Source organism: Ranitomeya variabilis, chromosome 2 (assembly GCF_051348905.1).
Source record: "Ranitomeya variabilis isolate aRanVar5 chromosome 2, aRanVar5.hap1, whole genome shotgun sequence".
Lineage (NCBI taxonomy): Eukaryota > Metazoa > Chordata > Amphibia > Anura > Dendrobatidae > Ranitomeya > Ranitomeya variabilis.
This window is the reverse complement of record NC_135233.1, coordinates 777287383-777311991: the sequence shown is the minus strand read 5'-3', so window position 1 is coordinate 777311991 and position 24609 is coordinate 777287383.

Genomic DNA, 24609 nt, shown 5'->3' with positions numbered 1-24609 from the left:
TTTATGAAAAAATGTGTAGTGTTTTATTTCATTAGAATATTTTTTTTCTGGCTGTGTCTTTTTTTAACCCATTAATAACTATAGAATTAATAATGGATAGGCGTCTTATTGACACCTTCCAATATTAACCAGGCTTAATGTCACCTTACAAGCAAAGGTGACATTAACCCCTTGTTACCCCATATGCCACTGCTACAGGGCAGTGAGAAGAGAGAGGCTAAGTGCCAGAATTGGTGCATCGTACAGATGCGCCTTTTCTGGGGAGGCTGGGTGCTGGTATTTTTAGCCAGTTTGGCAATATCCATGGCCCCTTTCTAGGCTAGCCTGCAGCTGTCTGCATAGCCTTTCTGGCTATACATTATTGGGGGACCCCACGTAATTTTTTTGGGGTCCCCCTATTTTATAAGCCAGTAAAGGCTAAATATACAGCTGCGGACTGATATTCATAGCCTGGGAAGCTCCATGGGTATTAACCCCTTCCCATGCTAAAAATATTGGCCCCGGCCATCTGCTTTCCCTCTCTGGCACAGAAAATTGCATGGGAGCCCACGCCATTTTTTTAAATTAAAGATATTGCGTGCAGATTTTGTGTGCTTGTCTTTAACTATTTATGTACCATTTTATCTATCTATCTATCTATCTATCTATATATCTGTTTATCTATTATCTATGTATCTATCTATCTATCTATCTATCTATCTATCTATCTATCTATCTATCTATCTATATCTGTCTATCTAGCTGTCTGTCTATGTGTGTGTAAACACTATTCTTCCATGGAGTATGTAAAATAAGAGGTTGGACAAAGAAATTACTTCACAATCCTTTTTTTTGTTTTTTTAAATAATAGATTTTTATTTAGGTTACAAAAACGCATACAAATCCGCATGAAAAAACACATCAAATCCGCATCAAAAACGCGTGGATTTTTACCTGCGTTTTCTGCCAAGAGGTGCAGATTCTGTTTAGAAAATTCTTCAGGCAAATCTGCAACATGTGCATATACCCTAAGGCTGTGTGCACACGATGCGGATTTAGTGCGGATCCGCAGCATTTTTTTCCGTGCAGAAACGCTGCAGATCCGCACTGTGATTTACAGTACAATGTAAATCAATGTAAAAAAAAAAAGCTGTGCACATGGTGCAGAAAAATCAGTGCGGAATTGCTGCGGATTTGAAAGAAGTGCATGTCACTTCTTTTGTGCGGATCTGCAGCGTTTCTGCACCCCTCCATTATAGAAATCCGCAGTGGGAAAAACTGCAGAAAATCTGCACAAAATCCGCATCAAATCCGCACAAAAAAACGCACTAAATCCGCATAAAAACCGCGGCATATCCGCAGCTGCGGATTCTGCCAGGAGATGCGGATTTTGTGCAGAAAATTCTGCACCACATTTCCTACATGTGAACATAGCCTAAGAGTTCTGTACAACATCTTAATGGAACATGAGACTTGTTGCTATAAAAATGTGGAAACAGGTTAGAGATAAAAATAAAGAGTTTTTTTTATTTTGCACACAAATTCATTAACCATGTGCACTATTTTGAAGAATTAGAAAAATCATTGATATCTGATTAAGGACTTAAGGTTGCAAGATCCTTACCATGTGCTTCAAAAAATTGTTGCATAAAACACCTGCCAGCACTGGTTGAACCTGTTTAACCTTACAGTTAACTATGCAACTTTTCCCTGTTCGGAGGTTGCAAGGGTTAAACTCTCCTGCTTGCCTCCTAAAGCCTTCTGTTTTGTGTGATCTCAGCTGCCTTGATTTTCTCAATTCACCTCTGGTATAAGTACTCACCTCTAAGGGTATGGCTCCACGGTACGGCTTGCCGGCGGGTTCGCCGCAGCGGCGAAGCCTCTCGGAGCTAAGCCCCGCCCCCTTTCTGGGACGCGATGGTGCCGGATGTGTACAGTACACATCCGGGATCATCGCACCCCTCGCCATAGGGCCCTGTGATATGCCTTGCGGGGACGCTGCGTCCCCGCAAGGTGTACGGACATGCTGCGTTCTGAAAAGACGCGCAGCATGTCCGGAGTCGCAGGGCCGCCGCGTGCGGGTTTCCACGCATAGTGGAGACGGGATTTCATAAAATCCCCTCCACTATGCAGGAACATCTGGACGCTGCTTGTTTGACGCTGCAGCGTCAAACAAGCAGCGTTTACGTACCTTGGAAACATACCCTTAGCTTTGGTAGTTGAGAGGAATAGCTTGCTGTATCTTGCAATTACCATGGGAGAGAAGCAGGACAAAGGCACAGCTGTATGACCTCGGGTTAATGAAGCTGCACACACACCAGGGATTACGGGTGCCACTTCCAAAGAAAGAGAATCTGTATGTCCATAAAAAAGAAAGCAGATAGGCACATACCGTCCCGTGCAACAAAATCCTTTATTGTGGCATCATCATACCAACAGCAGGTAGATAAAACAGTGGAGCAAATACAGGACATGTTGAAGCGCAATGTAAGCGTGAAACGATCGTCGTCTGTATTTGCTCCACTGTTTTATCTGCCTGCTGTTGGTATGATGATGTCACAATAAAGGATTTTGTTGCACGGGATGGTAGGTGCCAATCCGCTTTCTTTTTTATGGATATATCTTGGTATTGGTTTGGTGCAGTGAGCTGTGGAGAAAGAAGTCGTTTTGGAGTTGTCTCTGGAGATTGCTGTTTGGAAGTTTGTCTGGTGTCTTCTCTTTCCTTATTTCACTTTTAGTTTGTCTATCCATTGCTTTCTCTTTGTATACCATTCCATAGTGTGGGTGCGTTTACAGTAATTGCTGTTTTCCTTTAACCTTTAATTTTTTCCTTTGTGTCTGTGTTATAGAGCAGGACTAGTGTACCTGCTTCACCATTCACTAGCCAGGGCTGTGCTTGGGACAAAACAGGGATAGAAGCGTGATTGCCTCACTGGGTGAAAAAAACCTGTCTAAGGACGTCAGGGATCTCAGGAATGAACGGGGCAATTTTGATGGGTTGTCCCTCTAATATTCCCCTATTGATAATGCTCCCCTCCCCATCTGACTGACTGTGCACTGTCTGGCTCCTTGGTCGAGCGTGACATTATCACTGGCCTCACCTTACTCGGGTCTATGATGAACCTTGTTGCTGCTCTGGCAAAGCAGCTGCACAATCTGTCACAGAAGGTGGCAGACCTGCATTCTGTGATATTTCAGTGCTCACCACATAACCCAGGTTTAGCAGCCGCTGTTCCCAGGCAATTCCCATCTAAGCCTAATTTGGCTTTGCTGAATAGGTTCTCTGTATGTTGGGATAAGTTTAGTTTTTAGGGAGGCCTGCAAACTGTAGATTTTGACATCACTCCTTGGGTACTTAGGAGCAGAAGGTGGGGATAGTCATCTCCCTTTTTCAGGGGGACCTCTAAGCCTGAGCTTTTTTCCTCCTTTCCATTTCTTAGTCGCTCTGGACGGTTGAAGAATTTTTTAGTACCCTGGGATTCATTTATGAGGATCCCGTGTCTCCCTGGTTGAAACCAAACTATGTCAGCTTCAGCAGAGAGACCGGCCAGCAGAGGAGTTCTGCTCTGCGTTCCGCATATGGTCCACAGAAACCAGGTGGAATGACACCACACTCTGGAGTCATTTTTGCCAGGGGCTTTCTGGGAAAGTAAAGGATGCCTTAGTCCTGTATGAGTCCCCTGTTTCTTTGGAGGCCGCCATGTCTTTAGCTATCTTTAGCTATCCTGTTGGATCTTCGTCTCCGAGAAAGGCCAAAGGAGACACTGTTAGCTACTGGGGAACTAGTGCTTAATAGACCTAGGTAGCTTGGGTAGTTGCCAGTGATAGCTTGCTATATCTTGGAATATGTTTGGAGCTGTGAGCCATAGAAAGAGAAGTTGTGAGGCATGAGAAGTGAGAAGTGAAGAATAATAAATAACCATTGAGCTTTTCATGTTTTATTGACACTAGGCTAGGTTCACATTTGCGGTTGAGTCCGCAGCATTTCGTACGCAACCGCAAACGCATGGCAAAACGTGATAACGCTGCGTTTTTTATCCGCATCAACTTACGCTTTTGCATGCATTTGCGTTGTTTATGCTCATTCGTTTGTTATGAAAACATTTTTCAAGAACAATTTCCTTGACACAAGCCAAGCCCAATGGGCGTGGCTCATAGGATTTCTGTATGTAGACCCTTGTGCAAACGCAAGCGAACGCATATCCTAGCATTCCTATGCGTTTCCATAGACTGTAATGTTTTGTTTTGACGCACTCCTTCTGCCAGCGTCCGTATGCGTATGGTGGCGGAAATGTAATGCCCCAAAAATTCTAACATGGTGCCTTAGCCACGGCCAGCCACACACCGCAAAAATACGCATGCGTAAGCAAGCGTGGTCACTTGCGTCTACAATGTTAAAGATAGGAAATCAAGACGCATGCGGATGTTTGCATCAGAAACGCGGACACAACCGCAAATGTGATACCAGCCTTACAAGATTATCTTTTTTTCTCTATGGCATTGGAGCAAAACCATATTTGATTCTCTATGACTCCTTGAGGAAAGGACAGTCAGTGATTTATAAAATATTTTTACTGATGCTTAATAATTTAGAGGAATATTACCAGTACCACACTATTGATTTTACACCATTACACAAAGTTTTCCCTAGCTATAAAATGGTAAATCCTACTCTAAAAAAAAAAAAAACACCATAAGAGGAAAAACCTCCACTGGCCCTGGACAGGTAAGCATCTCTGCCTGTGTACTGGTGTTTTTTTGTCTAGAATAGTGGAGGTTTTTCCTCTTATGGTGTTTTTTTTTGTTAGAGTAGGACCGGCAATATGTAAGGACCCTTGATGTGGGTTGCCGGCTTAAGTATTGTGGCCATAATATCAACCAATACCTTGCATACATTGTTATGTTTTTGTGCACTTTATATTTTTTCAGGGTGCAGCTGGGCCCTAGATGGCTCTGTAAACTGTGGCCTCTGTTCACACAGGATGCATTATGGTGAGCCCGCTACATGGCGTCACTAATAGGCTTTGAGCCATATGCTCTGCATTTCTGTGTGAACACGCCACATACAGATTATTTGTTTGCACAGGTGTGCCAAGCAGCCAAATCCTGATTGTAGGCTGGCTACCTTATCGGTATTATTGCACATGTGTATCTGCCATCTTAACTTGGGTCCACTGCACCTTGGTTAGTGCAATTGTTTGGAGGCCCTGGACAGGTAAGCATCTTTGCCTGTGTACTGGTGTTTTTTTGTCTAGAATAGTGAAGGTTTTTCCTCTTCTGTTTTTTTTTGGTGAAAATATTTTGCTGCCTGATTTCACACATTTTACCTCACAGAATCCAGCAGCTGTGATCCCCATGCTGTCCTGTCTGTATACTCTGTTTTGCGCTGTGGTATGATCAGATCATGTTCCTGTATGGTCAGACACAGCCATTAGACAGTACACAGCAGGAGTACATGTATAAGATTGTCTCAGCATGGTACATTTTTTTTATACCTAGATCTATTAATTAAAATTAACTTTATATGTGGGATAACCCCTTTAAGGTTTGTTTCTACAAAGCAACTAGTGGAACTAAACATTTAATAACCTGTTAGCGAAGGCAGACTACATTTCTGTAATAGATCATTCAGTGCACATAGGCTGCCATTATTTTTTGGCAACTCGAGTCCTGTTAGCACAGGATGGGTGATTGTCATCCTGCTTATACTGCATGATTATTGGGAAATGATTGTTCCTTGTAACACCTGTATGAACTCAAGTGTGAGAAAATATACAGAAAAATTCCCACGCCCTTCTTCCCATTCATTTCCCAGTTTTTACAGGCAGGGGTGGCTGCATTAGCAGTCTCCTGGCTGTAAAATTATTTAACCCCTTCAGATGGATTTACATCGTGGGACGTGACTGAGCGCCGGAAAGGTATGGGATATTGCTGTTTTTTTAATTTTTCCTTTTTTACAGAACGAGGTTCGTCATTTGGATTAAGAGTATAATAAACTATTAAAACACCATGTGTCTTTATTTCAATAAAATACTTTTTCCTAATGTGTGTGTGTTTTATTAACCATTTACTACTATTGAATTAATAATGGATAGGTGTCTTATTGACACCTCTCCATTATTAACCTGGCTTAATGTCACCTTACAATAGCAAGGTGGCATTAACCCTTTATTACCCCATATCCCACCGCTACACGGGAGTGGGAAGAGAGAGGCCAAGTGTCAGAATAGGCGCATCTGTGCCTTTTCTGGGGTGGCTGGGGGCAGATGTTTTTAGCCAGGGGGGTAGGGCAATAACCATGGTCCCTCTCTAGGCTATTAATATCTGCCCTCAGTCACTGGCTTTCCCACTCTGGCGGAGAAAATTGCGCGGGAGCCCACGCCAGTTTTTTCTGCTATTTAACCCTTTATTTTAACAGCTAGAGCCCCCAAATTTTGCACACACACACACACACTACTAACATTAGAAGTGAGGAATATGCAAAAAAAAGGGATATGAAATGGTTTACTGTATGTAAACCATGTCTCATATCATGTCGGGTTTGGGAAGGAGATAGCAAAAGCCGGCAATTGAATTACCAGCTTTTAGGCTATCTAGCGCTATATGAAATATAGATATATGTATATATATGTGTCTCACTGACATATATATATATATATATATATATATATATATATATATATATATATATCCCTATACTATGTGTAGACATTTATTTGATCTACTCTATTCTAACCTGTCAGTGTGATTTTACTGTACACCGCGCTGAATTACCGGCTTTTCTCTAGAACACCGGTGCGTATTTCTCGCAAGTCACACTGTTGGTCCATGTGCAATCCGTATTTTTCTCGCCACCATAGACTTTCACTGGCGGATTTTTTGCGCAATACGCTGACAAACGCAGCATGCTGCGATTTTCTACGCCTGTAGAATATGGCTGAGAAATATATCATATATATATATCATTGCTTGCTGGCAGTATAAAGAACGGAGTTAGCTGCATGCTCCATAGTTCTAGTAACCAATCTTACATGACTCATAGTCTGGCTGCAAAATCAGTGTTCAATCACTTGTATATTTCCATATGACAGAAGTGGCATATATGTTCTCATGCCAAGAAATGGTTGTCAAGAGGCCGAGTTTCCAAATGAGCCCCTGAACCCATCATGAAATATAAATGTCGAGTTTTCCTGACTTTGTTTTCCAGATCAGCTTTTTCCTTACTTCTGAGTAGCAATACATATTCTCATCATAACTATTAATATGTGAGTTACATTACAGAAATCTCAATTTTTCCATATGAAAAATACACTACTGGATTATTGTTGCATGATCAGCCAGTCTTTCAGTCTTCAGGGACAGCTGCAGTTTGCCAGTTGTTTCCTTTGTCTCTATGCAAATTAATAAACTAAATTTGAAGATGATTCCTAAACCTTCATGTCACAGTCAATATTACGCTTTCTAAGGTAGGAGAGACAGATGAGGATAAGATAATAATAACATGGAAGGATTAAGGTAGCTGGAGGCTTTGATGGGGAAATGGTAAATTAGGTTTAAAGGGAATAAATGGAAAGAAAAACCGTACACTTAGGGTATGTGCACACGTTGCGGATTTCTTGCAGAAATTTCCTGAAGAAAACCGGAAATTTTCTGCAAGAAATCCGCATTTTTTTGTGTGTTTTTTTTCCGTTTTTTTCGCGTTTTTTTAGCATTCTGCAAGCGTAATTAGCTTGCAGAATGCTAAAGTTTTCCAAGCGATCTGTAGCATCGCTTGGAAAACTGACTGACAAGTTGGTCACACTTGTCAAACATAGCGTTTGACAAGTGTGACCAACTTTTTACTATAGATGCAGCTTATGCAGCATCTATAGTAAAAGATAGAATGTTTAAAAATAATAAAAAAAATAAAAAAATGCTTATACTCACCCAGACATCTCATCAGCGGCGTCCGTTCGTCTTCCTATAGCTGGTCTGTGCGCACAGGACCTTCCGTGACGTCACGGTCACGTGAGCGGTCACATGACCGCTCACGACCAATCACAGGACAGTGACGTCATCGGCAAGGTCCTTCGCCGCACATCAGCTACAGGAACCGAAGCGACAGCATGCATCGGTGAGGCGGGAAGACATCGAGGGTGAGTATATCGCTATTTTTTATTTTAATTCTTATTTTTTGACCACTTATATGGTGCCCAGTGCGTGGAGGAGAGTCTCCTCTCCTCCACCCTGGGTACCAACCGCACATAATCTGCTTACTTCCCGCATGGTGGGCACAGCCCCGTGCGGGAAGTAAGCAGATCAATGGACCCCTAGGTGTGCGGAATCCCCTGCAATTCCGCATTTTAATGAACATGTTGCTTTTTTTTCCGCGATGCGATTTTTTCGCGGAAAAAAAGGCTACATTTGCACAAAAAATGCGGAATACACTTAAAATAATGGGAGGCATATGTAAGCGTTTTTTTCGCGTTTTTATCACGTTTTTATAGCGAAAAAACGCGAAAAAAACGCGAAAAATACTTAACGTGTGCACATGGCCTAAGGTAATGAGTAGGAAATTACTGGGTAAAATTGCCACAGAAAAAGCCATGGGTGCACTGGTGGATAATAAACTTGCCGATAGTGACCAGTGACTGGCAGCTGGTGCCAAGGCAAGTAGACTCATGTGATGAATTAAAAAAGGCATAGATGCTCATGGTATGAACTTAGTTTTGATCCTAGAAAAGACACTTGGAATACTGTGTACAATTTAGGCATTGGTGTATGAGAAAGTCAGTAGATTGATTCATTTGTCAAGATGGGGTATTGATTCAGGGATTTGTACTGATTGCCATACCTGGAGTTAGGGAGGAAATTTTGCTCTAGCATGTGGCCAGTGTTCATTATAGAACTGAAAATCAATCATGTGTCATATAAACTGTAAATGGTCGAAAGAAATAGAAAAAGATAGAGAGGTTTTAGGCATAATGTAAAAGTAATACAAAGAAACATACATTTGGATTAAAACTGCAAAATTTCCATATGTAGGATCCCCAATACGCTGTCCATTAGATATGGGTGGAATAATACTTAATTTTCTTCTAATTTGCAGGCCCTACAAATTGGATCACTTTGTGAATTGATTTGTGAATTGCACAAAAAATAACCATTGCTGAAAAATTTAACTATTACTGCTGAAGACACAGAGAGCAGGCTAATGACATCAAGCCTGACCTCCAGGCTACTCCATAATGAACAGCAGCTATCACATCATATGGTATAGCACAGATAATCAGGGGAGCTATCACAGTCAATATAAAAGATGAGGGCGGCCAAGCAGCACCATTTTAGGCTTTTGCAGGATTGGGATAGGAGGTTATAGCACATAGTAACATTGTAACATCTACTATATAATTGTCTAAGGGTCACTTCGGTCTTTCTGTCAGTCTGTCTGTCTGTCATGGATATTCATTGGTCGCGGCCTCTGTCTGTCATGGAAATCCAATTCGCTGATTGGTCGCGGCAAAACAGCCACGACCAATCAGCGACGTGCACAGTCCGGCGGAAAAATGGCCGCTCCTTATTCCCCGCAGTCAGTGCCCGACGCCCGCATACTCCCCTCCAGTCACCGCTCACACAGGGTTAATGCCGGCGGTAACGGACCGCGTTATGCCACGGGTAACGCACTCGGTTAGCGCTGCTATTAACCCTGTGTGTCCCCAACTTTTTACTATTGATGCCGCATAGGCAGCATCAATAGTAAAAAGATCTAATGTTAAAAATAATAATAAAAAACCCCTGCTATTCTCACAATCCGTCGTCCGACAATGTGCTCGCGCCTGCCGCCAGCTTCCGTTCCCAGAGATGCATTGCGAAATTAGTCATCTGAGTAATTTCGCAATGCATCCTGGGAACGGAAGATGGCGGCAGCCGCGCGCGTATCGCCGGAGCTTCGCTGGATCCCAGGGGGTGAGTATATAACTATTTTTTATTTTAATTATTTTTCTAACAGGAATATGGTGCCCACACTGCTAAATACTGTGTGGGCTGTGTGATATACTGCGTGGGCTGTGCTATATATTACATGGGCAGTGTGATATACTGCGGGGGCTGTGTGATATACTGCGGGGGCTGTGTGATATACTGCGGGGGCTGTGATATACTGCGGGGGCTGTTTGATATACTGCGGGGGCTGTGCTATATACTACATGGGCAGTGTGATATACTGCAGGGGCTGTGTGATATACTGCGGGGGCTGTGTGATATACTGTGGGGGCTGTGTGATATACTGCGGGGGCTATGCTATATATTACATGGGCAGTGTGATATACTGCGGGGGCTGTGTGATATATTGCGGGGGCTGTGCGATATACTACATGGGCAGTGTGATATACTGTGTGGGCTGTGTTATATACTGCGTGGGTTGTGCTATATACTACGTGCCCTGTGTTATATACTATGTTGCTGCTATATACATACATACATACATATTGTAGAATACCCGATGCGTTAGAATCGGGCCACCATCTAGTAGTAACATAGTTAGCAAGGATGAAAAAAGACATCTGTCCATCCAGTTAAGCCTATATTCCGACAGGATAAATCCCCAGACCTACGTCCTTCTAAAGAACCTAATAACTGTAAGGTGCAATATTGTTACACTCCAGGAAGACATCCAGGCCTCTCTTGAACCCCTCGGCTGAGTTCGCCATCACCACCTCCTCATGCAAGGAATTCCAGATTCTCACTGCCCTAACAGTAAAGAATCCTCTTCTATGTTGGTGAAAAAACCTTCTCTCCTCCAGACAAAGAGAATGCCCCCCATAGCTAATTTCAAATAGAGAAAGAAAAAGGCATACTCTGATTATGGTATACTAATGCAGTGATGAAGCAGATTGAAAATGGGAATTGTAGTCTCAGTCTGTAAATAATAATGCAAAAATTCAAGTGAAATAGAGGGTGCTCAACCTGCATAATCAGTGTGACTGTAAATTGATTTATCTGAGATATACTGCAGTAACAGCACCTTAGTAACAGATTTTCCTTTTTTATTTTTCATACACTGCAATCAAAGAGGGCATTTCTTTTTCTAATTTTGCTTTTAATCTAAAATTGTGAAACCAATGCTTTTGTGTCACAGAAAGTGTTCTTTTAGGATTGTGAGATAAGTACGTTATAATTAAACTTTTTTTAAGACAACAGAAAAATCTATATAATTCAGAAGTTTAAACACAATTGTCTACCTCCTCACAAAGAGTGCATGCTCTAATATATATATATATATATATATATATATATATATATATATATATATATATATATATATATATATATATATATATATATATATATATATATATATATACCGTACAGACCAAAAGTTTGGACACACCTTCTCATTTCAGAGACACCTGCACAAACATGGCTTTCAGGGACGATTTATCAGAAGAAAACTTCTCCTGCATAGTCAATAAAATATTCAGCATCAGAAGTATGCCAAAGAGCACTGAAACAAGCTTGATGCATTTTGAAAGCATGTCTCGTGGACTGATGATGTTAAAATAAGACTCTCTGGCCACAAAGATCAAAGGTATGTGTGGAGAAAAAAGGCACAGAATTTCAGGAAAGAACATTTTGCCAACCATTAACCCCTTCCCGACATGTGACGGTATAGTACGTCACATGTCGGGACCCCCGCTTTGATGTGCGCTCCGGCGGTGAGCGCACATCAAAGTCGCGACATGTCAGCTGTTTTTTACAGCTGACATGTGCGCGCAATAGCGGCGGGTGAAATCGCGATCACCCGCCGCTATTAACTAGTTAAATGCCGCTGTCAAACTCAGACAGCGGCATTTAACTACCGCATCCGGCCGTGCGGCCGGATATGAGCGCATCGCCGACCCCCGTCACATGATCGGGGGTCGACGATGCTCCTCCATTGTAACCATAGAGGTCCTTGAGACCTCTATGGTTACTGATTGCCGGTGGCTGTGAGCGCCCCCCTGTGGTCGGCGCTCACAGCACACCTGCAAATCTGCTGTGTAGCAGCGATCTTATGATCGGTGCTGCATAGCAGAGCCGATCGGGCTGTGCCTGCTTCTAGCCTCCCATGGAGGCTATAGAAGCATGGCAAAAGTTAAAAAAAAAAGTTTTTAAAAATGTGAAAAAAATAAAAAAAATATAAAAGTTTAAATCACCCCCCTTTCGCCCCAATCAAAATAAATCAATAAAAAAAAAAACCAACCTACACATATTTGGTATCGCCGCGTTCAGAATCGCCCGATCTATCAATAAAAAAAAAGCATTAACCTGATCGCTAAATGGCGTAATGAGAAAAAAATTCGAAACGCCAGATTTACGTTTTTTTGGTCGCCACGACATTGCATTAAAATGCAATAACGGGCGATCAAAAGAACGTATCTACACCAAAATGCTATCATTAAAAACGCCAGCTCGGCACGCAAAAAATAAGCCCTCACCTGACCCCAGATCACGAAAAATGGAGACGCTACGAGTATCGGAAAATGGCACAATTTTGTTTTGTTTTGTTTTTTGCAAAGTTTGGAATTTTTTTTCACCACTTAGGTGAAAAATAACCTAGTCATGTTAGGTGTCTATGAACTCGTAGTGACCTGGAGAATCATAATGGCAGGTCAGTTTTAGCATTTAGTGAACCTAGCAAAATAGGCAAGCAAAAAACAAGTGTGGGATTGCACTTTTTTTGCAATTTCACTGCACTTGGAATTTTTTTCCCATTTTCTAGTACACGACATGCTAAAACCAATGACGTCGTTCAAAAGTACAACTCGTCCCGCAAAAAATAAGCCCTCACATGGCCAAATTGACGGAAAAATAAAAAAGTTATGGCTCTGGGAAGGAGGGTAGCAAAAAACGAAAACGGAAAAACGGAAAAAGCTCCGGGGGTGAAGGGGTTAAGCATGGGGGTGAATCAATCATACTTTGGGGGGAGTGTTGCAGCCAATGGCACGGGAACATTTCACTCAGGCAACAGAAAGCATTTACAAGCTGTGATACTTTCAAAAAGCGGTGCAACTAGGTACTAAACATACAGGGTGCCCAAAATCTTGCAAATATATAATTTTTTACAAAAATACAAAGGAAATGTGTCATCTTTAACTTTAGCGCTTTTAGAGAACATTTCATCATCAACTTGATTAACTGTTCTCAATAACAGTAATTTTGTCTAGGGGTGCCTAACCTTTTACATGCCACTCTACTGTATATACGCTAAACTTGCAGGTGAAAATGCTGGATGTTGAGGTTCTGGTCGGGTGTGACTACATGTGGTCTGTGGATGTGAGAACGATTGAATCTACTGCCAAATTCTCTAAAACACTTTTGGAGATGGCTTATGGTAGAGAAATGAACATTCAATTCACTGGGAACAGTTCATGAAAAATTAGAGCAAAGTCAGAAGTGTTGCTTTGCGCATATTTTTGTTAAGTACATACAGTGGTGTAAAAAAAGTGTTTATCCTTTACTGATTCCCTATAGTTTTCCATGTTTGTCACACTTAAATGTTTCAGATCATCAAATTTAAATGTTATACAAAGATAACACAAGTAAACACCAAAATGCAGTTTTTAAGTGAATGTCTTTATTATTAAGGGAAAAGAAATCCAAACCTACAGGACCCTGTGTGAAAAAGTGATTGCCCCCTAAAACTAATAACTGGTTGGGCCACTCTTAGCAGCAACAACTGCAATCAAGAATTTGCAATAACTGACAGAGTATTTTACAATGTTCTGGAGGAATTTTGGCCCACTCATCTTTTCAGAATTGTTGTAATTCTGTTACTTTTTAAGGTCATGCCAAAGCATCTCGCTTGGATTAAGGTCAGGATTTTGACTAGGCCAATCCAAAGTCTTGATTTTGTTTTTCTTCAGCTATTCAGAGGTGGACTTGCTGGTGTGTTTTGTCCTGCTACATAACCCAAGTGCACTTGAGCTTGAGGTCACGACCAGATGGCCAGATATTCTCTTTCAGGATTGTTTGGTAGGAAGCAGAAATCATAGTTCCTGTTATGACCTGGTGGTTACGGAGTGGTACTGAGATGACCTGGTGGGTAAAACCAATCATGGACAAGCTCAGAGGAAGTGGCAGCTCTACAGACAGTAATCACCTATATGACCTAGTGATTACGGAGCAGCACTGAAATGACCTAGTGGGTAAAACAAATAATGTACTAGCTCTGAGGAGGTGGTAACTTTACTGACCGCAATCCCTACTCCTAACACCAACACTAGAAATAGCCGTGGAGCGTTCCTATCTCTGCCTAGACGCCTCTTCACAGCCTAAGAACTAGCTACCCCTGAAGATGGAAACGGAAAACTATCTCGCCTCAGAGAAACCCCCAAAGGAAAGATAGCCCCCCACAAATATTGACGGTGAGTGAAGAGGGAAATGACAAACTCAGAAATGAAACTAGATTTTAGCAAAGGAGGCCACTACTATCTAAATAGACAGAGAAAGAAAAGGCTACTGTGCGGTCAGTATAAAAACTAAATGTCCACGCAGAGTTTACAAAAATAACCTCCACACCGACTCACGGTGTGGAGGGGCAAATCTGCAACCCCAGAGCTTCCAACTAGCCCGAATATTTCATGATGACAAGCTGGACAAAAGAGACATAACTTAAACTGAACAAAAGGTCATAGGCAGGGAAACACCCAAAAACTAGCAGAACTTATCTTAAGCTGAAATGGACTGGCCAACAGAGAACTTCCAGGAAAGGACTGAATCCACAGGAAGGAACATTGACAGCTGGCATCCACTACAGCCCAAAGCCCAGTTAAATAACCAGGCCAGGGAACCGATTAGTGAAAGCAGCTGCTAAGTTCCACTTGAAACCACCAGAGGAAGCCCAAGAGCAGAACTCCCCAAAATACCATTTGCAACCACAGGATGGAGCCCAAGAACGGAACTCACAACAGTACCCCCCCCTTGAGGAGGGGTCACCGAACCCTCACCAGAGCCCCCAGGCCGATCGGGATGAGCCAAATGAAAAGAACCTACCAAATTGGCAGCATGAACATTGGAGGCAAAAACCCAAGAGTTATCCTCCTGGCCATAACCCTTCCACTTGACCAGATACTGAAGTTTCCGCCTTGAAAGACGAGAATCCAAAATCTTCTCCACCACATACTCCAGCTCCCCCCCAACCAACACCGGAGCAGGAGGGTCAACGGAGGGAACCACGGGCACCACATATCTCCACAACAAAGATCTATGGAACACATTATGAATGGAAAACGAAGCTGGAAGGGCCAAATGAAAAGACACCGGATTGATAATTTCCGAAATCCTATAAGGACCAATAAAACGAGCTTTGAACTTAGGGGAAGAGACCTTCATAGGAACATGACGAGAAGACAACCAGACCAAATCCCCAACCCGAAGCCGGGGACCAACGCACCGACGGCGGTTAGCAAAACGTTGAGCCTTTTCCTGAGACAATGTCAAATTGTCCACCACATGAGTCCAAATCCGCTGCAACCTGTCCACCACAGAATCTACCCCAGGACAGTCCGAAGGCTCAACCTGCCCTGAAGAAAAGCGAGGATGAAAACCAAAATTACAAAAAAAGGCGAAACCAAGGTAGCAGAACTAGCCCGATTATTAAGGGCAAACTCGGCCAACGGCAAGAAGGTAACCCAATCATCCTGATCAGCCGACACAAAGCATCTCAAATAGGTTTCCAAGGTCTGATTGGTTCGCTCCGTCTGTCCATTTGTCTGAGGGTGAAACGCCGAAGAAAAAGACAAATTAATGCCCATTCTACCACAAAAGGACCGCCAAAACCTAGAAACAAACTGGGTACCTCTGTCAGACACAATATTCTCCGGAATACCATGCAAACGAACCACATGCTGGAAAAACAAAGGAACCAAATCAGAGGAGGAAGGCAACTTAGGCAAAGGTACCAAATGGACCATTTTAGAAAACCGGTCACAAACCACCCAGATGACAGACATCTTCTGAGAAACAGGAAGATCAGAAATAAAATCCATGGAAATATGCGTCCAGGGCCTCTCAGGGATAGGCAAAGGCAAAAGCAACCCACTAGCACGAGAACAGCAGGGCTTAGCCCGGGCACAGATCCCACAGGACTGCACAAAGGAAAGCACATCCCGTGACAAAGAAGGCCACTAAAAGGACCTGGCAACCAAATCTCTGGTACCAAAGATCCCAGGATGACCAGCCAACACTGAACAATGAATCTCAGAAATCACCTTACTGGTCCATCTATCAGGAACAAACAATTTCCCCACAGGACAGCAGTCGGGTCTATCAGCCTGAAACTCCCGAAGCACCCGCCGTAAATCAGAGGAGATAGCAGAAAGAATCACCCCCTCCTTTAGAATACCAGCCGGCTCACAGACTCCAGGAGAATCAGACAAAAAACTCCTAGACAGGGCATCAGCCTTCACATTCTTAGATCCCGGAAGATACGAGACCACAAAATCAAAACAGGAGAAAAACAAAGACCACCGAGCTTGTCTAGGATTCAACCGCTTGGCCGATTCAAGGTAAGTCAGATTCTTATGATCGGTCAAGACCACAACACGATGCTTGGCTCCCTCAAGCCAATGTCGCCACTCCTCGAATGCCCACTTCATAGCCTACAACTCCCGATTGCCGACATCATAATTACGCTCAGCAGGCGAAAACTTTCTGGAGAAGAAAGCACACGGTTTCAACACAGAGCCATCAGAACTTCTCTGAGACAGAACAGCTCCTGCCCCAATCTCAGAAGCGTCAACCTCAACCTGAAAAGGGAGAGAGACATCTGGCTGACGCAACACAGGGGCAGAAGTAAAACGACGCTTAAGCTCCTGAAAGGCCTCCACAGCCGCAGAGGACCAATTCACCACATCTGCACCTTTCTTGGTCAAATCGGTCAGAGGTTTAACCACAGTAGAAAAATTAGCAATGAAGCTGCGATAAAAATTAGCAAAGCCCAAAAACTTCTGAAGGCTCTTCACAGATGTGGGCTGCGTCCAATCATAAATAGCCTGGACCTTAACAGGGTCCATTTCAATAGCCGAGGGAGAAAAAATGAACCCCAGAAAAGAAACCTTCTGAACTCCAAAAAGGCACTTAGACCCCTTCACAAACAGTGTATTAGCACGAAGAATCTGAAATACCATCCTGACCTGCTTCACAGACTCCCAATCATCGGAAAAAAACAAAATATCGTCCAAATATACAAGCATAAATTTATCCAGATACTCCCAAAAAATATCATGCATAAAGGACTGAAACACAGGTGGAGCATTAGAGAGCCCGAAAGGCATCACAAGATATTCAAAATGGCCTTCGGGCGTATTAAATGCTGTTTTCCATTCATCACCCTGTTTGATGCGGACCAGATTATACGCCCCTCGAAGGTCAATCTTGGTAAACCAGCTAGCCTCTTTAATCCGAGCAAACAAATCAGAGAGCAAAGGCAAAGGGTACTGGAATTTGACCGTGATCTTATTGAGAAGGCGATAATCTATACAGGGCCTCAAGGAGCCATCCTTCTTGGCAACAAAAAAGAATCCCGCTCCCAACGGTGACGAAGACGGGCGAATATGCCCCTTCTCCAAGGACTCCTTTACATAAGTCCACATAGCGGCATGCTCTGGCACAGACAGATTGAAAAGTCGACCCTTAGGGAACTTACAGCCAGGAATCAAATTAATAGCGCAATCACAGTCCCTATGAGGAGGCAGAGGACTGGATTTAGGCTCCTCAAATATATCCTGGAAATCCTACAAAAACTCAGGAACTTCAGAAGAAGGGGACGAGGAAATTGACATCAGAGGAATGTCACTATGTATCCCCTGACAACCCCAACTAGTCACAGACATAGATTTCCAATCCAGTACTGGATTATGTACCTGTAACCATGGAAACCCCAGCACAACCACATCATGCAAATTATGCAACACCAAAAAACGAATATTTTCCTGATGTGCTGGAGCCATGTTCATTAGAGTTGAGCAACTTTCATTTTTTTAAGATCGAGTCGGGTTTTGTGAAACCCGATTTTGTCCAGAGTCGAGTCGAGTGCAGTCGGCCGATTATCGCTAAAAGTCGGGGATCGACCGAAACACGAAACCCAATGCAAGTCAATGGGGAAGCATAGTCGGCAGTGAGTGGAGGCCAGGAAAACACCTACAGTGCCCATTTTAATGCCAAAAACATCCATTCTTGTTTCTGAAGCTTGTCAATCTTAATTAACTTTATAATAATAGTTGGGCATAGGGAATTGGGGGTCATTTGGCAAAAGTTGTGGGGGGAGTAGGGCCGGCTCAAGTTTTTCGTGGGCCCAGGAAATGCGGACTACGTCACGGCGGTGTTGCAGGGAAAGGTAAGTATTTCAACGTTGCAAGTGCTGTGATCCTGAGCAAGCAGGGGGGGCCCACTCGTTCGCATTGGCACTGGCACAGGGCCCCTCAAAGTACAGCGATGTGTGTTTGCATGGCGGGGGCGCCTCCCACCAGCAGCGACACTTTTGCGTACTCTGAGGGGCCCTGTGCCAGTGACGTCGCCAACGAGTATGCCCCCCCACCTGATGAAGGAACCTGCACTTTCATCTGCACCTTCCTCTCTGTCCCTGTGTAAGGTGGTATAACATGCGGGAAGGGGAACCTTACTTTCAGCAGGGTCAGATTCTGGCTGTGTAGAGTATAAGGGGAATGTAGTGGTCTAGGTCAATGTACCAGCAGACTCATCTAGCAGTGGCTGGGCAATGGGCAGGATGAGGAGGAAACAGATATAGGGCCAAAGAATAAAGTAGGCTAAATGCAGTTCAAAATTGGTAACAGGACTAAACAGGCGGCATTGCTTTGTTCAGTGGAGTAGCAAACCCAAGAGCAGCAGACACTGTTTCAAGGGCATAACCACACTAGTAGGCCAAATGCAGTTTAATATCTGATAGTATAGGGCGAAAGCCAGAATGTGGAAGCTCAGCTTTGTTCAGTTGAGGACAACACCAGGCAGGGGCAGACAGACACCTTTAGTAGGCCGGAACAGCCAATTGCATTTTTAAAAATGGTAATTTGGAACTGAAGGTTGAAGCTCAGCTTTATTCAGTTGAGGACAACACCAGGCAGGGGCAGACAGACACCTTTAGTAGGCCGGAACAGCCAATTGCATTTTTAAAAATGGTAATTTGGAACAGAAGGTTGAAGCTCAGCTTTATTCAGTTGAGGACAACACCAGGCAGGGGCAGACAGACACCTTTAGTAGGCCGGAACAGCCAATTGCATTTTTAAAAATGGTAATTTGGAACTGAAGGTTGAAGCTCAGCTTTATTCAGTTGAGAACAACACCAGGCAGGGGCAGACATTCACCTTTAGTAGGCCGGAAAAGCCAATTGCATTTTTAAAAATGGTAATTTGGAACAGAAGGTTGAAGCTCAGCTTTATTCAGTTGAGGACAACACCAGGCAGGGGCAGACAGACACCTTTAGTAGGCCGGAACAGCCAATTTTTTAAAAAAAACAGCAGTTAGTAAGAGGCAGAAGGTAGAAGCTCAGCTTTATTCAGTTGAGGACAACACCAGGCAGGGGCAGACAGACACCTTTAGTAGGCCGTAACAGCCAATTGCATTTTTAAAAATGGTAATTTGGAACAGAAGGTTGAAGCTCAGCTTTATTCAGTTGAGGACAACACCAGGCAGGGGCAGACAGACACCTTTAGTAGGCCGGAACAGCCAATTGCATTTTTAAAAATGGTAATTTGGAACTGAAGGTTGAAGCTCAGCTTTATTCAGTTGAGGACAACACCAGGCAGGGGCAGACATTCACCTTTAGTAGGCCGGAACAGCCAATTGCATTTTTAAAAATGGTAATTTGGAACAGAAGGTTGAAGCTCAGCTTTATTCAGTTGAGGACAACACCAGGCAGGGGCAGACAGACACCTTTAGTAGGCCGGAACAGCCAATTTTTTAAAAAAACAGCAGTTAGTAAGAGGCAGAAGGTAGAAGCTCAGCTTTATTCAGTTGAGGACAACACCAGGCAGGGGCAGACAGACACCTTTAGTAGGCCGGAACAGCCAATTGCATTTTTAAAAATGGTAATTTGGAACAGAAGGTTGAAGCTCAGCTTTATTCAGTTGAGGACAACACCAGGCAGGGGCAGACAGACACCTTTAGTAGGCCGGAACAGCCAATTTTTTAAAAAAACAGCAGTTAGTAAGAGGCAGAAGGTAGAAGCTCAGCTTTATTCAGTTGAGGACAACACCAGGCAGGGGCAGACAGACACCTTTAGTAGGCCGGAACAGCCAATTGCATTTTTAAAAATGGTAATTTGGAACAGAAGGTTGAAGCTCAGCTTTATTCAGTTGAGGACAACACCAGGCAGGGGCAGACAGACACCTTTAGTAGGCCGGAACAGCCAATTGCATTTTTAAAAATGGTAATTTGGAACTGAAGGTTGAAGCTCAGCTTTATTCAGTTGAGGACAACACCAGGCAGGGGCAGACATTCACCTTTAGTAGGCCGGAACAGCCAATTGCATTTTTAAAAATGGTAATTTGGAACAGAAGGTTGAAGCTCAGCTTTATTCAGTTGAGGACAACACCAGGCAGGGGCAGACAGACACCTTTAGTAGGCCGGAACAGCCAATTTTTTAAAAAAACAGCAGTTAGTAAGAGGCAGAAGGTAGAAGCTCAGCTTTATTCAGTTGAGGACAACACCAGGCAGGGGCAGACAGACACCTTTAGTAGGCCGGAACAGCCAATTGCATTTTTAAAAATGGTAATTTGGAACAGAAGGTTGAAGCTCAGCTTTATTCAGTTGAGGACAACACCAGGCAGGGGCAGACAGACACCTTTAGTAGGCCGGAACAGCCAATGGCATTTTTAAAAATGGTAATTTGGAACTGAAGGTTGAAGCTCAGCTTTATTCAGTTGAGGACAACACCAGGCAGGGGCAGACAGACACCTTTAGTAGGCCGGAACAGCCAATGGCATTTTTAGAAATGGTAATTTGGAACAGAAGGTAGAAGCTCAGCTTTATTCAGTTGAGGACAACACCAGGCAGGGGCAGACATTCACCTTTAGTAGGCCGGAACAGCCAATGGCATTTTTAAAAATGGTAATTTGGAACTGAAGGTAGAAGCTCAGCTTTATTCAGTTGAGGACAACACCAGGCAGGGGCAGACAGACACCTTTAGTAGGCCGGAACAGCCAATTGCATTTTTAAAAATGGTAATTTGGAACAGAAGGTAGAAGCTCAGCTTTATTCAGTTGAGGACAACACCAGGCAGGGGCAGACAGACACCTTTAGTAGGCCGGAACAGCCAATTTTTTAAAAAAACAGCAGTTAGTAAGAGGCAGAAGGTAGAAGCTCAGCTTTATTCAGTTGAGGACAACACCAGGCAGGGGCAGACATTCACCTTTAGTAGGCCGGAACAGCCAATTGCATTTTTAAAAATGGTAATTTGGAACAGAAGGTAGAAGCTCAGCTTTATTCAGTTGAGGACAACACCAGGCAGGGGCAGACAGACACCTTTAGTAGGCCGGAACAGCCAATTTTTTTAAAAAACAGCAGTTAGTAAGAGGCAGAAGGTAGAAGCTCAGCTTTATTCAGTTGAGGACAACACCAGGCAGGGGCAGACAGACACCTTTAGTAGGCCGGAACAGCCAACTGCTTTTTTAAAAATGGTAATTTGGAACAGAAGGTTGAAGCTCAGCTTTATTCAGTTGAGGACAACACCAGGCAGGGGCAGACAGACACCTTTAGTAGGCCGGAACAGCCAATTTTTTAAAAAAACAGCAGTTAGTAAGAGGCAGAAGGTAGAAGCTCAGCTTTATTCAGTTGAGGACAACACCAGGCAGGGGCAGACAGACACCTTTAGTAGGCCGGAACAGCCAATTGCATTTTTAAAAATGGTAATTTGGAACAGAAGGTAGAAGCTCAGCTTTATTCAGTTGAGGACAACACCAGGCAGGGGCAGACAGACACCTTTAGTAGGCCGGAACAGCCAATTTTTTAAAAAAACAGCAGTTAGTAAGAGGCAGAAGGTAGAAGCTCAGCTTTATTCAGTTGAGGACAACACCAGGCAGGGGCAGACATTCACCTTTAGTAGGCCGGAACAGCCAATTGCATTTTTAAAAATGGTAATTTGGAACAGAAGGTAGAAGCTCAGCTTTATTCAGTTGAGGACAACACCAGGCAGGGGCAGACAGACACCTTTAGTAGGCCGGAACAGCCAATTTTTTAAAAAAACAGCAGTTAGTAAGAGGCAGAAGGTAGAAGCTCAGCTTTATTCAGTTGAGGACAACACCAGGCAGGGGCAGACAGACACCTTTAGTAGGCCGGAACAGCCAATTGCTTTTTTAAAAATGGTAATTTGGAACAGAAGGTTGAAGCTCAGCTTTATTCAGTTGAGGACAACACCAGGCAGGGGCAGACAGACACCTTTAGTAGGCCGGAACAGCCAATTTTTTAAAAAAACAGCAGTTAGTAAGAGGCAGAAGGTAGAAGCTCAGCTTTATTCAGTTGAGGACAACACCAGGCAGGGGCAGACAGACACCTTTAGTAGGCCGGAACAGCCAATTGCATTTTTAAAAATGGTAATTTGGAACAGAAGGTTGAAGCTCAGCTTTATTCAGTTGAGGACAACACCAGGCAGGGGCAGACAGACACCTTTAGTAGGCCGGAACAGCCAATTTTAAAAAAAAACAGCAGTTAGTAAGAGGCAGAAGGTAGAAGCTCAGCTTTATTCAGTTGAGGACAACACCAGGCAGGGGCAGACAGACACCTTTAGTAGGCCGGAACAGCCAATTGCATTTTTAAAAATGGTAATTTGGAACAGAAGGTTGAAGCTCAGCTTTATTCAGTTGAGGACAACACCAGGCAGGGGCAGACAGACACCTTTAGTAGGCTGGAACAGCCAATTTTTTTAAAAAACAGCAGTTAGTAAGAGGCAGAAGGTAGAAGCTCAGCTTTATTCAGTTGAGGACAACACCAGGCAGGGGCAGACAGACACCTTTAGTAGGCCGGAACAGCCAATTGCATTTTTAAAAATGGTAATTTGGAACAGAAGGTTGAAGCTCAGCTTTATTCAGTTGAGGACAACACCAGGCAGGGGCAGACAGACACCTTTAGTAGGCCGGAACAGCCAATTTTTAAAAAAAACAGCAGTTAGTAAGAGGCAGAAGGTAGAAGCTCAGCTTTATTCAGTTGAGGACAACACCAGGCAGGGGCAGACATTCACCTTTAGTAGGCCGGAACAGCCAATTGCATTTTTAAAAATGGTAATTTGGAACAGAAGGTTGAAGCTCAGCTTTATTCAGTTGAGGACAACACCAGGCAGGGGCAGACAGACACCTTTAGTAGGCCGGAACAGCCAATTTTTTAAAAAAACAGCAGTTAGTAAGAGGCAGAAGGTAGAAGCTCAGCTTTATTCAGTTGAGGACAACACCAGGCAGGGGCAGACAGACACCTTTAGTAGGCCGGAACAGCCAATTGCATTTTTAAAAATGGTAATTTGGAACAGAAGGTAGAAGCTCAGCTTTATTCAGTTGAGGACAACACCAGGCAGGGGCAGACAGACACCTTTAGTAGGCCGGAACAGCCAATTTTTTAAAAAAACAGCAGTTAGTAAGAGGCAGAAGGTAGAAGCTCAGCTTTATTCAGTTGAGGACAACACCAGGCAGGGGCAGACATTCACCTTTAGTAGGCCGGAACAGCCAATTGCATTTTTAAAAATGGTAATTTGGAACAGAAGGTAGAAGCTCAGCTTTATTCAGTTGAGGACAACACCAGGCAGGGGCAGACAGACACCTTTAGTAGGCCGGAACAGCCAATTTTTTAAAAAAACAGCAGTTAGTAAGAGGCAGAAGGTAGAAGCTCAGCTTTATTCAGTTGAGGACAACACCAGGCAGGGGCAGACAGACACCTTTAGTAGGCCGGAACAGCCAATTGCTTTTTTAAAAATGGTAATTTGGAACAGAAGGTTGAAGCTCAGCTTTATTCAGTTGAGGACAACACCAGGCAGGGGCAGACAGACACCTTTAGTAGGCCGGAACAGCCAATTTTTAAAAAAAACAGCAGTTAGTAAGAGGCAGAAGGTAGAAGCTCAGCTTTATTCAGTTGAGGACAACACCAGGCAGGGGCAGACAGACACCTTTAGTAGGCCGGAACAGCCAATTGCATTTTTAAAAATGGTAATTTGGAACAGAAGGTTGAAGCTCAGCTTTATTCAGTTGAGGACAACACCAGGCAGGGGCAGACAGACACCTTTAGTAGGCCGGAACAACCAATTTTAAAAAAAAACAGCAGTTAGTAAGAGGCAGAAGGTAGAAGCTCAGCTTTATTCAGTTGAGGACAACACCAGGCAGGGGCAGACAGACACCTTTAGTAGGCCGGAACAGCCAATTGCATTTTTAAAAATGGTAATTTGGAACAGAAGGTTGAAGCTCAGCTTTATTCAGTTGAGGACAACACCAGGCAGGGGCAGACAGACACCTTTAGTAGGCTGGAACAGCCAATTTTTTTAAAAAACAGCAGTTAGTAAGAGGCAGAAGGTAGAAGCTCAGCTTTATTCAGTTGAGGACAACACCAGGCAGGGGCAGACAGACACCTTTAGTAGGCCGGAACAGCCAATTGCATTTTTAAAAATGGTAATTTGGAACA